At 36.5% G+C, this 16,760-nt stretch overlaps 1 long non-coding RNA gene across 1 annotated transcript; it reads left to right on the forward strand.

Annotated features, from left to right (window-relative positions):
- The first annotated feature begins 2,774 nt into the window (after nt 1-2,774).
- On the forward strand, nt 2,775-10,619 carry LOC147755197 (uncharacterized). Its single transcript, XR_015328805.1, has 4 exons — nt 2,775-2,828; nt 8,422-8,930; nt 9,247-9,340; nt 10,457-10,619. It is a non-coding gene; the product is annotated as an uncharacterized LOC147755197 (long non-coding RNA).
- The last annotated feature ends 6,141 nt before the right edge of the window (nt 10,620-16,760 follow it).

Genomic DNA, 16,760 nt, shown 5'->3' on the forward strand with positions numbered 1-16,760 from the left:
GCTGTCCTTATCAGTTAAGGAAACGATTACAGGAGTTTAACTAAGCTGCACTGAATTGGGTATTAATGATTCCTAATTCAATAATCCAAGTGGGAGTTATCGAACCATTAATTCGGAATGGTTTCCAGAATGGTGGCTATTGTAACAAAGGACAGGAATTATTGCGTAGTTACCAGATGCGTTTCCATTACCGTACATACTCATTAATTCAGTTATTAAACAGCGGAATTGTTTTTCTAGATCGGTCTCTATGTCAGCTTATCTCCAGGTAAAATTCGTAAAGCAGTTATATTCAACAGCCTTCATTACGATACAGAAGAGCATATTCTCGATCTGCGTTAGTACCAGTAGCCTTTTAGGAACCTACAAAATATACGTCAAAGGACTTAGACAGGGCCTGGATTATCTTTTTTTTACCGTTACAACCAGAAAAGAATAAAGGAAAACAAGAGTTTAAAGAGGGTTGAGATTGTAAATGTGTGGCGGTAATGAATAAAATAGATTTTCTCGGATATATGGCTGATTCAAAAGGAAATGACTAAATAATGGAACGAAATTTAAAAAGAGTTATAAACAGAGCATTTATTGAGATGAAACAAAAGCATAGAAGCCTACTTAATAATAATCTCTGCTCTAGAGCTAGCCACCATTGTTACTGCGAGTGTTTCCGAAAATAGCCTTGGAGCATTGCTGTTGCAAAGTAATTGGTAAACAGCCGGTAGCAAATGCTTCATGGGCTTAAGTTCGCTTTCTCTATCGAGGAAAAAGAAGCGTTAGCTTGCTCACTTGCGGTTGAAAGATGGCATATCTGTAGGAAAGAAAGGAGCCATTTGGTATTGAACACGAATTAGGATACCTAGATGGATAGTTTGTTGAGGAATTTCAGTTTTTACATTTACTGTTTAAGGCGAGAGTGAAGCGTAGAAAATAGTGTTCCTAGCGTACGAACAGAGCCAATCAACGCTATATCTAAAATCAGTAGCTTTAGTAAAATTGCCATATTAATGATTTGGAAAAAAGAAATCTTTAGATTTGTCCGAAATAGCGCAGCACATACTGCTTGACCTATTATTGATATAACCCTATTGACATATTAAGTATTAGTAATAGAATTAATAACAGTAATTCAAGACTTTTTGATGAAACGTGTGTTGCTGTGGGGTGATTATACCACTTTATGATCATTATGAATCAACTACTTTACGAACAGAAGTACCCCATATAGCGCACGGAATTTATCAATATGAAATAATAGATAAATAAAACTTACGGTATAGATCGCGAATGAAGAATACTAGGAAAATTGATATAAGAGGACTATATAGTTCAACAAAATGTAGAACAGCTCTGCGGCACTCGTTCTAAAAATATTATTGTTATTGGTTTATGCATAAAGTCACTGCGCTTTATCTATTGTTCTAAGAAGAAGTTTTCGTAAGTGACAGTTTAGCACTTAAAAATTTGTTGAATGAATTGCGGCAAAAACATCGTAGAACCTCTCTTTATGAATCTATTTTACTTAAGTTGACCAAATGGCTCAACCAAACTTTGAGTGGCTAGAGAAGCAGGTGAACTTTAGTGATTGTAAAAAAGGAGAAACGAGGATCTAGCGTTAAACGACGCATACTCGAAGATTTTCAGTGGTACTCCTATGACTGCTAAACTAAAGTTCTGAGATATGATAGAAAAACTAAAGGCGTGAAATCCGTCGTTTATGTGTATGTTCGTGCTTGATGTTGTATGTGTATGAAAAGAAGACGAGACACCTTTTTGTACACGTTTTTGTGAATTTAAAAGAAAACCCTTTCAAGTGAACTAAAAAAATAAAAGGTCCGATGACGAATTTTACTAAATGACTTGTATGTTGCACTACATTTAAACCTCTAAATTTGTCTTGTCTTTATTAGTCGATTTGGCCCAACCAGCATAAAAGGTTCGAAGCATCGTTTAGTTTACGCACTCTTAAAATAAAATCATGGCTGTCCGTTAGCGTTGCGTCTCTGGGGTCAATCTGTGTTTGCAAGGTACAAAACTGGAACATGGGTTTTTTGGTAATGTGTATTTTTTACCTCTAAAAGGGAAAATAATTAGCGTAGTCTATTGAGGAGATATGCTTCATGCATGGACCCTCTTCAGTTAAGAAATGTACCGCTCAAAAGTGGTGCGTAAACTCCATTATAGGGAGACTGAGCTCTACAGCTACCTACGACCCGAACTACTTGCCCCGACGTCTAGGACAGTAAAACCGCTTGTAGATGAAAACCCTCATCATGGGAGAAAACGACGCAAGGATTTTTGGTGTACCAGTGGACTTGGTCGGATTCATCTGCATGGCAAGGAATATGTCAAACCTTCAGAATTTGGCTGCTTTATGAGTTTAATTATTTCCACTTCATGTAAATTAAGTATAAACAAATAAAATGAAAAAAATAAAGTAGATAAGCTATTTTCTTTTAAGACCGTGATTAGCGACTGGAGATAAATTCTATTCAAAAACATCTTGGGCAACTGCAAAGCGGAGTTTTTTCCCTAAAAAGGTTATGCTGTGACTGACACCAACAAAATCTAGCTAGGACATTGCTCATATGATGCTTGGCGTGAGTCCTTTTTTAAAAAATATAATGATCTTGCATTTTACATCATTATTAGAGGATTAATTCGAAAATTTTGCACAAAATTTATATAATTATAGTACATAAGTGTACTATATTCATATTGATACAATGTGAACTTCTGTTTAAGGACACTCTTCGTTCCAAAATTATTTTCAGATTAGTTGTGAATGGGACAATGCGTTAGGATTTCCTGGTTATGAGCACAATTCAACGGTAAGGCACGTGAAAAGAGTAGGTCAACAAACTGCTGACGAATTACCCAAGCCAAAACTTGCCTTTCTCGCTACTGGCCGTGAGAACAATGTTTTCAGAAGGCTATTCTGTCATTTACAATGCATTGACAGCTTTGTTACTATACTCATAGATCACTCTTTCCGTTGGACCAGATAGCACCCATTGTCATAGTAGGAAGATGTGAGGTCATGGAGGAAATGATCTATGGTCGAATCTAAGCAGCCATTCAAGATATTCTTATGCAATTCGCATTTTTCGCGGCGGTAAATGCGCGTGGCGTAATACCATAGTGAGAGGTAAAGGAAAACTATGTAAGACATCCAGCTGATCTAGTTCCTCAACAACAATATCCGCCTGCTCAGAGAACAACAACAACGAGGATAAAATATCAATGGCCAATCTGATTCTTTCAATGATCAACAACGATATTCCAACTTAGCAAAATATACAGTATCAGGTATTTCTAGTCACGCTTAAATATAGGTACCACGCCAGTCATCTACTTAATTTACCTTAATATGCAGTTTCAGGTAACATTTGGCTTGTGCACTTCTTCTATTACACAAGCAGAGTTAGATTCAGAACCCATTAACAATTAACTTTAATCATAAATATATCAATTTGTGTAGCCTACTTGACGAGTAGGATAAAGATAAGGCTCTATGGGTTATTTCGGTTTGATTCACATTATTTTCTCTTCGACAGAAATTTAACTATATGCTATATGGGACTTCGCGCCTCTCTTTCACATTTCATCGAAATTCTACTGAACAGTAAAGAGGTAAAATAAGTAGCCTCGCTTCGTATCAATTTCGCCTGTTCCAAAGCAAACCGAAAGTTTTATGGAACTTTAAAAATGACAACCTTGAGTTACATTACATAAGGCGTCATACATTTTAAGGCGTAGATGAGTCAAAAAGAACTTGCTTATGTGAAAGAGTTGTAAGGTTGCTTTTGAAGGAAATTCTGATGATGATGCTCTCATAGCGTAGCGTCTAAAAGAAATACTATCGCCTATAAGGACATACCCTGTTGATGGGCGCTAGATTCTAAGCGCGGTACAAATCAGTTTCAATTCGCTAAGGATTTAAGTATCATACTTTTTTAAGTTGTTTCTTTGAGCTCACTTGATGAAGTGACCTAACAGCGCAGTGAAAATATGCTTTCATGATGAATCTTCGTTAGCACACAATGCTGCCTATAAATGTACTATAAATGTGTGAAATTCCTAACGTATTAAATTCTTAAATGCGTCAAACCCCTAAAAATATCATATTTTCATATTCTCAAGTGGTTATTAAATTGTTTATCAACACTAAGTGTTATGCATCAAACAGTTCCTTAGAACGTCCCATTTGGTATTTGTTATTGTCCTTCTTTGCGCAGGAGCAACTCAGATTGTGCTTTCTGCTTCGTTTTGTAGAAGGAATGGTGTGTACGGACAAAAATAAACTAATAGAGTAAAATGCAGCCCAAGAGTATGTAAGAGGTCGCTGCGGCCTCCGCAGATAGCCTTTTGTTTTTATAAATATTTAGTAAATTTTGGATGAAAATACGTTGAAACAACTGCTCAGAGCTGTGGGAAACACCGCAACTGCTGATAGTTTAAATGTTTGATGCATGCCAAAAGACTACGTCAGTATCTTAATCTCTAAAGATCATGCCTTCTTCCTTGAGTAACATAGGTTGATAGTCAGTCGGGATTGTTGGATTGATATGATGTCATTCCTGCATCGCAGCTGTTCATCCTCAGAAGATGGGGCTCTGTTGCAAATAGCTCCAGCGCCAATTTCCAGTCATAAAAACTGCTTAAGAGATGTCATAAGGATATTTATAAGAAAATCCGTTAGTCCCTTAAAATAACATTAGTAACTAGGTTTTTGACGATGTAAACTCGTTCGCTTCAACTGGCCAAACGAATTAATTAAATTTAATTAAGAAGTCCAACTAATTGTACTACTAATTTGTATATCAATACCTGTTTTCTTTATAGAAACAGTTGAATATTCGATAGATGTTTAGCTAAAAATTGTAAAAGCAGCTCCAATTGCTCTGATTGGCCTTTTTGCCATCGGCAATCCATCTAGCCGCGTCAAATAGAGCTACGTGAATGAAAAATATAGATGTCTTTAGTCGATTATTCCTCGAAAATTAATGACTTGTTATTTCTTGTTTAGGGCTCAAAATAAAAGAGTCCTTTATGAACACACCGATAAATTTTTACATCTATTGTTTCTCAACAGTAGCGTTTAATAAATTTTAGCCTATGTATTTCTTCCCCGCCATGTACATATTGTAGCAACTGAGAGCGTGCGTGAATTTGCTAGTTACTTTTTGATTAGTGGCTTAGGGGGGTGTACGACAGCGAGCACACGTACACCCAGTATCTACTATGACTCTGCCCCTCGAACGCAGATTGTAGTTGCCGTTACGGTTTATCTTAACACGTCGTTTGTGTGTTTGCCAACTAAACGAAATGCACTTCTCGGTATGTTTATCAAACTGCAAAAAAAACGCGAAACAAGAATGCACTTGTCATTGCCTTCGAAAACACTAAATATAAAGATGTGACATATTTTAACATGAACTCACATGTCGTAGTTCGTAAAGACCCGCTAAATATGCTCATAACTTTCGTCTTTATTTTTATATAACTAATTTCAAATGATAGCAAATAAAATACCTGTGCCACATTCGTAGATCTCGGTTTTATTCTGTCGCGTGGTTCGGTTGATACGTAAAATCAAAGTCAAAGAACTGCATCTACGTTGCATGTTAGCTCTTTTCTTTAGGAAATTAATGTGAGTATGGAGAACAAACGGCGGGATTATCATATTATCAGTTCAGAATCGCCAATAAGAAGGTAATGCTTAGCATATTTACGGTTATTTGAACATATCAAAGTTCTGTTCTCTTAAATTGGCCTTAAGCGGTGGGGTCTATTGTCGCGTTGGAGTAGCTTTTGTTTTGGAAAGCCTTTTTTTCCATAGCGACTTCTCAGGGACTAATTCGACTATATCTATTTATATGCAGTATAAAAACGAAGCATTTTTATTACAACTACCGCATATGTAACGCAAATATACGCACTTTCCCAAAGCTTTGCAACGCCAAGAAATAGACAAATCTAATGGGTAAATATTAGTCTAAACAGGTTGTAGAAATCTGCGCTGAAAACATAACGCTACCTATAGCCTTTTCCTGCTCCAGCAAATCCGTACCGCAGAAACATGTGTCGTCATAACATGTAACACAAATAGCTATGCTATTTTATACATATTTTGAATAGTATATGGACCGTAGTTTTTTGCTTGTTCATACTTGTCAAGGCGTAATTAATTGGAAATAATGACTGGGTCAAAATTAGGTTTTTAGTTCAGACAGTTTTAAAATGCTATTGGAAAATCTACATTTGCAAAGTACAAAGACCATATTGAAAAATATCTAGGATAGATTTACTTATTTAAGTTACAATTAATTGGTTAAAAGGCAAGTCTGAGAAGATAGGAACTAAATACGCAACGTTCCGGAGCCAGCCAGGAAACAGTAGTAAAAAGTTACAATGAGAAATCTGTAAAACAACCAAGTCGTAAGCTTGGCACCATCGGTAAATCAAGTATGCATCGCAATTTCAGATGATGTAAACCGAAAAGTCACATCCCAGCACCAGTGATGAAGAGGACCCAGATTGAAAACATTTTGCAAATGATACTTAAAAAATGTCTACAGGACATATAGCCTTCGAAGAAGATTGCTTGTTGCCATTGAGTTGCATTTAAATTAAATTAATGAATATAACTACATTCCCATAAATTCACATGTTATACAGAAATATTGTGCAAATTTTCCAGGAGTTTTAGTGTGGTTTGGTGTTTAATTGGACCATTTTTTTGACAGTGCAGTAATTGGCGCAAATAGCTTGAATCGCCTGTTGGAAAGAAAGACGGCGAATTTATTTCCAACAGGACAGAACACCTGATCACTTATATCGTGATGAAATAGCGTATCTTGAGATTTTTGCGGATAGATGGTTTAAACGAAAGGATCGTTTAGAATACTCGGCCTGTTTTCCAGACCCGAGGTCAATGCTCTTTTTCTTGCGTGCATATTTATCTTTATAAATAGTTTTATAAATCGTCTACGTCAGAAAACCGATGGCGCTGAAAGGGTTAAAAACCCTAATTGAAGAGCAATGCGCTGCAACACCAAATAATTTTGAACATCTGGTGTAGAGGAAAAACCTTTTTTATAATTAAAATGTTAGATATGTAAACATAGAGACAGAAGTTATAATCATGTAAATACTCTGCATAAAACATTTAGACTGCCAAATCGACTAAAGAGCACGGGTCTACGCAAAAAAAGATGCTATGAACACGAAATCCAGTCGAGAGACTTAATAACTGTACATACAGGCGTAAAAATTTGCCTAAAAAGAGGTTATCTAATTGACATTTTCGACCGTATCTGCTTCAGTAAAACAAATGGGAACCTGGATGGACACGGGAAAGCTTAAGCTCGCTTCTGAAAACCAATAAAGGCAAACTGACACGAATCATGACTTGATTCAAAATCAGTGTTAACAGTTGCTCACTCATGAAACTGCCATCGGATTACCCTATGCTTGCGCATCTACCTTACATTAATTTGCTTCTCTCTCTCTTAAGCGGTGCCTTGATCTCGCTCTCGTGGCACTGACTTGACATCCTAAAAGTTTGTCGCATCCTATACGCTGAAATTATTCCGCTAGTTATTCTATAACCTTTCCTGGTACAGCCGCTTTGTTACAGTTGTCCTAAACGAATCAGTGCATTGATTATAATATGGTCCTTTTTGTCCTCAAGGACCTGGCACTAAGAAGCATAGACTCGACAAAGTGATGATCAAAGTATTCAAGTAGCATTCTTAACATCATAATGTCGTTGATTCCGATGTACACGTTATGTAAAACATCTTACGGATAATTTTGCAGTAAGGGCAATAGTACGAGTATGCCAAATCGTTATAGGGCAAGTTTATTATATTCAGATAGAACAAATCGCTTTTTGACCACACAAAAAGTTCCCAGTGCTTATAAACGTTATTTTTGCTGCTAAACTTAACGTTTGTAATTACGATGTAAATATAGTATACCTGGATTTCGACTTCTAACCGTTAAGGCGACTGCGCACATGTCCCACGAAGTTTGTTTTTTATGCAACTAGCGGCCGTCCTGCTTATTTTCACAATTTTAACTTCTTTAATTCTGAAATCATCGTTTATTAGCAGAATAATATTATATCATTTTTCCATGTCATGTTACATAGACAATTAGGAGAAACTATTTTATATCAGATATGTATTTTCGCATATAATAATTTAAATAATGTATTGTGCTCTACTAAATCAAAAAAAATGTCTAGAGTTGTATTCTTTATTAACTACACATGCCTCAATCAGCGAAATTCTGTGACCGCTTTCCGAATAATCATCCTGACTTAGTGCACGTGTGCCGCTATTTTCCTGGTCATTAAGATATTTTTTAAATTCAATGGAAAGAACTTAGCTCAGTTTTCGTTTTTCCTTTTCAAAGCTCTGTTTCAGGTAAGCTTTTTTGAACCTTGAGACGCAGAAGACGTCATAAAGGGCGAATTGTGGCAAATCGTGGGGGTGAGGCAACTCAGGCGATAAGTTTTTTTTGGCAAAAATGAAATATGTAAATCGGCGCATTGGCATGGTAAAAGATCTTCATCTACCTTACATTTAAGTGCAAACTTATTTTGTCCAATAGGATTATGCAATTTCTATATCTAGCAGTCGAGCTACTCGGTATGAATAACTTACGTCTACCTGATAGTATAAGAATTTGGGAAGAAGTCTAGCTTTTAACATAAATTTTGCATTTTGAGCTCACTTTTCTAGCAATATTGAGGCTATTCTACTTCTCTCACCGTCAAATGGATACACCCACATTTCGTCACCTATAGTGGAGGAAATCTTGCTCTTCCTTGAGTTCGTTAAAGTTCTCGTGGAACAATTGCTAACGGGTTTGCTTTTTTCGCGGCTTGATCCGTAGCTTTGTCGATCGTTTTTTATCCAGTGGTATGTCATTGTCGTACCATTATCAGAGACTACGATTTTTAGAATCCTACCCTTGAATACGTGGCAGAATAAAAAATATGGAGTCTGACTTAAATCAATATATGTATTGCTGTACGACTCTTTTTTTTACTTACTTTCTATGGATACACAATTTCTATTAAATTCTAATAAGAAGAATCACAGCTTTCACCAGAGACAGCTTCTTTCAAACGTCTTCAATATCAGCGTTTAAGTATGCTATTAGTGGCAGATATTTAAAAAGCTTAAGCTGTGATAGAAAAAAATCGTTTTTTTTTTTACGTACGTTGTCCGTCAGGTTCACGTAAGTAAGGACACGAACATTGCGCAGACGTTTCTCATCGGCGAAAATACATCCAAAGGACCACACCACGTTCGAGGTTGGCATTCAGGTAACGTAGAGGGCTAGGATCTATGAGGGTGTAAAATAGTGAAACGAGGCGTCAGTTACGGTGTTGATTCTATCCGTCATTGTGGTTGCCCAGCGTATACATCCATAGACTTGCTGTATTGCATTCTATATGGGTCGTTACAAACAAAAAGTTTTTCGTTACAAACGGAGTTTGTAGTTTGGCAAAGCCGTGACTATTTGTTTCTGGAGCCTCATTAAAGAATCCTCGTCTTCGGTGTCGAGAAATATGAAGAAATGAATAACGAAAAGTCGGCCTAATACAAAAAAGATCACTTATGGTTTAGTAGCAATAGCTCGTCGATACCGAATTTTTTTACGTACAAATGTTCTGTGAAAAGCGAGGAGTAATTTGCTGAAGTGAAGATCAAGATCATAATAATTCGAAGTTTACGCAGGCTAAAATATAGGAGCAATACGTGCCTTGGGCACGAAAGCGGTGATATTCAAGATAGGTATTTTTCGCAAAATTAGTAGAAGATTTTCTAAGGCGCAGATAAAATAGAAAAATTCCATGTAAAAATTTTAAAAATAATACCAGATAGTTCATGTGGTGAGATGCGAGTTTCCCAAGATGTTTTTGCATGTTCTTAACTAAAAAAATCTATGAAGAACTACGAGACTATTTCAAACAATAACTACGGGTATAGGGCTGTAACATTTCAGGGTTTAAGGGGAAAATGTGATACAAGAATTTTTTGATAAATCTTGGCTTTCTAGTGAGCCTCTATTGCGTTATACTAATTCGTTCCGTTTTTTAATACTAGTGAACTAATCTTTAATTTTTCTTTCTGTCGATACGTGCTTCTAGGCCATGTTGGAATTATCTAATAAGATGAACTCAGTCTCGGATGTAATTGTATCCTTACGTGCTATTTTGCCAGAAGTGTTTGTAATTTCTAGTTCTCTTTATTCTGTTTACAGTTACTCAAGCCTTTGGTAAGCTGCGCGATATGTCAACATATCGTTATAAGGTCGATTAGTATTTTTTTATAGCAGGATGTTAAGGTCTCAAAAAAAAAAGCATTGCCAATAACGAGACATTCGGCGAACAATCTTTGCTAGTTTATGTTACTTAGACTAGCTCTCTTGCTTGCAGCGCTGCTGTCTTATACTCGGGTGGGAATCGTTGCGAACCGAGAACAGCTACTAGCACTTCTGAAATTAAAAAAGAGGTTTCGTTTGGTGTCGTTTTCATTGTTATTTACAATACACTGTTTACTGTATCCAGAAGCAGCTCCATTACTTCCAGTCCATAACAGGTTTGTACTATCACATATACTACCAAATTCACTGACTAGCTGCTTCATATTTTTCTTAAGGCTGTTGTACTGCCATAAGTATGTAATAAAGTTAATACGTTAATGACAATCAGCTAAATTTGCTATCGGTAACTTCACCAGCGCGCATGGAACTTGTTTCGTTATTAATATTAAAACATTTCTGCCATATTTTAAATATATAGGTGAAGATTAGGTCTGCTGAATTTAAATCTTCGAGGGTCTCGGTCACACAAGCTGTAGTAATGATTTTATTGTAGTTAAATACTATAGGTACGCCTTTTATTTTAACTTTTACCGGTGCTTAAAAACACTTATTTTACATTTACATGTTCTACAGCTTTGTCTCTATGACACAGGTCAATCCGGCCACTATAAGTGATTGATAATGAGGATATACTTCTATAAAAGCCAAAAGTCTTTCACAGTGTGATTTAGCTGTCTCATATGTTTTCGTCGAACAAATTGTCTCGCGTATCATATAGAATGGATCACCAGAATACCAAGAGGAGAGTTGTTTAGACTTTAGTGATATCAAATGTATATTTGACATCGGATAATTTTTCTCGGCTGTATTTATTAATGACGTATGTACTAGTTTTGAAGCGGCCATATAGCATCGGCTCGTTCTACATCTTAGTATTTGCTTCTATTCCGTCTAATAGCGATTTCGATCTTTGTGTGCTTAGCGTTGTTTTTCTGTCTTACCTGACAAATTCTTCCTTCCTGCATGCGCATAATATATGTTTAATACTCTGCCAATAAATTGCGATCGGTTGAAAAATCGATTAAAGAATCTACCCATTTAACGATTTCTTGTTGTGTTGCTGCGAATCGAACTTTGGAGTTACTCCTATTTTAGAAAGTATTATTAACTTGAAGGACTTTAATTTTTTCTGCATTGTCTATATACTACTTTTCAACATTTTGCGTTCAGTGATGAGTCAAACGGTCTTACTCCTTGAGGAATCCTACAGCAGCGTTTGAATTGTCTTGTAATAAAGCACTCGACTTTGCCGTCATCGTTTGCATTTGCTGAAGTGAGTACAGAACAGTTAAGGAATAGCAGATCAAGGATTTCAAACTTCTTGGGACAATTTTGGCATAGGTAGAGCGCAGTGCTGTTCCTTGCCATCTTTACTATTCATTGATCAAATATTTCTAGATGCCGTTTTCGTTTCATACTATTAGATAACACACGATGAGTGAGAACTGGTAGGAATGGAAAAATTAAAGAACATGTTTAACATCGGTACGGAACACACCTTATTTACATGCATTTCTTGATCCGTAAAATACGGAAACGTAGCTCATTTTTCCTAGAAGAGTGACAGGAATGTCCTTGTTTGTTAAGGGAACAAAAAATTTAAACAGTGTCAAAGAAAGATCCGATTATCTAATAAAATAGTGTAAAAGATTAGACCGGATATTATCGACTCACCTGGCTTGCATGACACAGATTTTAGTACATAGGCTAACATGGTTACTGAGCTCAGAGGAATTCCTAACGTCCTAGTGTGTATCCTCCATCCTTTTTCCGGAGCCTCCTATCTATTTTGCTCTTTCCACGAATAATTAATTGCAAACATGTTATCCCTAAAAAAGCCTTGCGACGGCGTTTCCATTACTTATTACCAGAAAGTTGCTTATATATAATACCAATGGCATTCATATACGCCATACTAAGATTTTTGAGTTATTAGAATTAGGCGAACACATATTGTGTTATTAATTTCTCTGCTTCGTTCCGCTAGAAGAGATAGATAATCGGGTGCGTTCTGCATACACTTTGACGAAAAGTTCGAAATTAGCGACAAGCTCCTTATTATTCATTTGGCCCCTTGCAGCTCTAAACAGTGGCGCTGCTTGTGGATATAGAATGTTCAGTTAAGCAGAGCGGGGTGCTAAAAGCGGCGGGTCACAGGGCCTGTTAATGTGATTTTGTCGATTCAACTGAGCGTAGAACGAGCTATGCTTCCAATTTCATATTTTTGAAAGCGAAGAAAAAAAGAATTTGAGATAGAGTTTCATTGTGAAACTTGCCATACGAGTCCGTCGATAGCACAAATATGCTTGACATCGACTTAATTCTCCGGGCTGCTGTTATCAAAAATCTGAACGATATCCTTTAGAGAATCAGAGTTTACTTTGTCAGCAACAACCATGCTATATATGCTGCACTTAGGGCTGTCACGTTCGAGTGAAGACTCAGACAAGTCACAGCATTAACTTTAAACAAATATCGGACCAGACAGAATACCCCAAATAATAGTAGTTCGGAGTGCGGTAAAGTAACAAAAAAAATGTCGGGACGGATGAGAAATAGGATATAGAACAAAACGTACTACAAAAGATGTCACATGTGTTCTACATTATTGTCAGTCGGAATCTTTCGCTAATGTATAAAAAATCTGAGAAGCAAGCCTAACAAGTTTTTTTTTCACATTAAATGTAAAAAGGGAATAGAAAATATGCGACAGTTCATTGCAATAATAGACAACTGTTCCAATCATTTTGAAATAAAGCCTGATTATGGTAGTTTCACTTACGTAAGAAGTGCGTACTTATAACGATATGATGTATCATATCGGTTATATGCGGTTATAACACCGCCTGACCATAAAAAGTTGTCATCATGTATATAGTCCTGAGAATAATAGTAATAGTTTAAAAACCCGGAACCTTTTTGCAGCTAGAAAATTACTTCTCATAATATACCTATTATAGCTTTACTTTGTAACAGTCTTAAAACATATTTTAGCTAGTTCTTCTCAAAAAAATTACTTAAACTGTTTTTTAAATAAGTATGTTTTCACCTAAGATTTTTTCCAAGAAAATAAAGGAACGTTTTTCACACAATAAATACAGCTAGAATGTATTGAACTGTTTTCTAAATGCGGGTTAGACTATATAGGCGTGATTGCGAATGAAAACAAGCTCAACTTGGCGAAACCTCAGATTTTGGAGTAAACCTGATAACTTACCTCTCTTAACACATTCCGATGGGTTGGAACTATTGTGATACTACTATCGTGTTTCTATCCTTTTTTCTACTATCTCCATATTTGCTTTCCCTTTGCCGATGTTCCTTTAAGCCCCCGGACTACGTACTCCAGCCTGATGATCTCTTCCCATGTCCAGGTTCATTTTCATGTTTTTCCTGATTTCCAATGGGTGGCGTGCTACTACTAGGTACCTTTGTTTTCTTTCGACCTATTAGGTACAAAACCTCAGTTTTTTTAGACGCCAACTGTAGATGGTTTCGCCCTGTGCTATTCTTTCCAAGTTTTAATTAGCCGCATACTGCAGGGTGCTGTCTGTTCTAGTCATAATCATCAGCCAAAGATCACTCGCACAAGCTGCCATTTCAACCTGTTTCTGGAGTTCCTCCAGCTCTAGTATCCTGTCATAGACCAGATACTAGAAAAAGTGTCCAGGAATCGAGGCTTATGGAATACCGATAGCTTACCGGGCCCCACTCGCCGATCTCTCAGCTTCAATGAAATTATCCGGCAGAGATACAGTGAAATACTTTTTCTTCCCAGAACATCTTTTACGACACCCAAGTTCATATTATTAAAAGAATTTCCAACATCAAAGACTTCATCAAAGACAAAATCCCTAGTTCAAAGCGATTTAAGCCCTTTTTGCTCCGCCCGTTCTAGGATCTCTTTGAGTACCTGAAGTATCTGTGGTACCTTAATATGTTGCTTGAACCAACTAAATTGTTGGTTTATTAAATGGTCCCCGGTAGAAAATATGTAGTATATGAAACTATAGAAAAGATTATATATTCCATCGCTTTAAAATGATCCATTATGGAGAAAGTGTTCTCCCACACCTTGAATTTATTCGTAGTTTATTTTTGACAGACTTAAATTAAAAGACTGGTGCGGCTATAGGTACAGATATACAATGTCGCTATAGAAATGTTACATCATTTATTACAGGCGCGACACATAATTTTTTTTCGCCACCACAAGCGCGACTCTTTGATAACTTGCTATTGCTACTTTGCTTCACATGTTATTCGTGAGGCGTCTCTGATCATCTATCAGGATTACACATGCATAGACGCACATAGTCTCCATTGGTGCGCGAAATTAAAATAGTAGTATTGAGACAGAGGAGCACTCAAGCTCTCATATTTCGATCCAATAAAGTTTTGAAATTGTGTGTCCAGAAATTTTGAATGAAACGCCTCGACATCCTTTATTACTAAGAAAAAAAAAACGTTCCACTTTTCTTATAGTAGTAGTCTTTCCGCCTGGCATTTGCTTGCTCACACAATTTTTTGGTTGCTAATCGACCGCACATCATAATATTTCAAAAAATCTGAGTTTAGGTAAAAATTACTTTCTTTAGCGTCCCACACCTTTTGCTCCAATATTCCGTACTTCGCTATGTTCGTTTCGATTTCACACTAATTACGGCCGGTAACGATTGCTGGGAAACACGAGAATAAACAAATGGTCCGTCATAAAGGTGCCTTCATTCACAGCCGTCTGAATCGTTTTGATCCCTTCCTTCGTAAATGCCTGCTATATTCTTGTCGTCTTATATTTGCATTAATACACTTTGAGTTAGACGCAAAAACAGCAGGCCATGGTGGTGACAACAGAATTGCGGCGATTTTAGAAGAGATAAAACATTGGTATGATATTTTTAACTATTTGCAGGCATTGCAACAAAAGGCACGAAAGTAACTTTATACAGTTTTTATTTCCTTATATCAGATGCACACAGTGCTCGATAAACGTTCGACGTTGATGAGCTAGAGACCGTCAGGCAGAGTCAATTCTACTGGTAATCCAGGTCACGTCGAAAGATGGTGTCATCAGTCGAGAGTTAAAGACTTGGTAGTAGCGCAGCCCAACGGTTAAATTTTGCCTACTAGTTCAAAGGCACAAACAAATGCGTAACTATTTTTCCAGAGGACCTAAATAATAATGATAGATAACATTATCACCAAAGATAGTAAATTCAGTTTCCAGTTGGCGAACTTAACTTATATATTCTAATAGTGTTTCACGGAATTCCATCAAAGCTGCAATTTTGAATTACGAGGGTTTATGCGGCTCTTAAAGAAAATGACGTGAACAAAGTGGCACTAGGATACGCTAGTGGTGCAAATACCGTGACTCTAGTAATATTTCGCAAATCAGCCACAAAAAGCGCAGTGCCTGTCTATCACTCTTAATGTCCACTGAATTGACGGAATATCAGATGGGTAGCTTTTTAAGTTCTCACTGCTGGCTTATTGAGTATTTGTTTAAACGGCTTAGCTGTGGTATGTTCAATCTACGGCTTCTATCTCACGGCTCAGCGCTTTTAACAATATAAAGTTTCAAATCTAACTACGAAATTCAAGTACAATTATCCTTCAATAAATAAAAAATACAAGCTATAAACACAACAGCAAACCTTGGTTTGTATTATTTATATGTGAGTACCAGTAAAAGGTGGACCAGTTCAATCAGTAATAAAAATAGCCCCATAGCAGATAGACCACAGCCTACCTAGCTATACCTCTATTGCCTGTTACTTATTACAGTATAAAAATGTTATTAAATTACAGTATAAAAATAAATGTTCGTTTGAGTACTAACCTTGTTGCGTGATTTACCTTTCCCTCGCCAATAAAATTTCGAAACTGTGCACGCAAAATGTTTGTGATGAGACAGCAGATTCGAAGCACTTCTAGGACATTCTACTAAATTAAAGCGATGATACTTGTAAGCAGCAAGTGGAAAATTACAATCGTGCTTGGTGGGAGCGATAGTGGCCATAGCTTTCATTGATCATAGTTATATAATTATCAATCAATAACTATAGTATCATTGTTCAACGTGAACCTTATACACGTGAAAATAACATTAATGTGCAAACGGCGGCTTAGCATCTTAAACAAAGTTCTAGTACACTTTAAATGATTACATGCTTAAAATATACGCAATTCAGAGAGCTAGCTTTCCTGTTGATATATGATCTACCGCCTGGTCCGCGTTCAAGCAGACTATTCTGGAATTTAATCGAACTAAGACATCTTTAAATCTGGAAATTTCATTTAAGATAAAAACAAAAGCAAATTTGCTTTATTCATTTTTATTCAAACATTCCATA

This window comes from Varroa destructor, unplaced genomic scaffold (genome assembly GCF_002443255.2).
Source record: "Varroa destructor unplaced genomic scaffold, Vdes_3.0 BEIS01000005.1, whole genome shotgun sequence".
Taxonomy (NCBI): Eukaryota; Metazoa; Arthropoda; class Arachnida; order Mesostigmata; family Varroidae; genus Varroa; species Varroa destructor.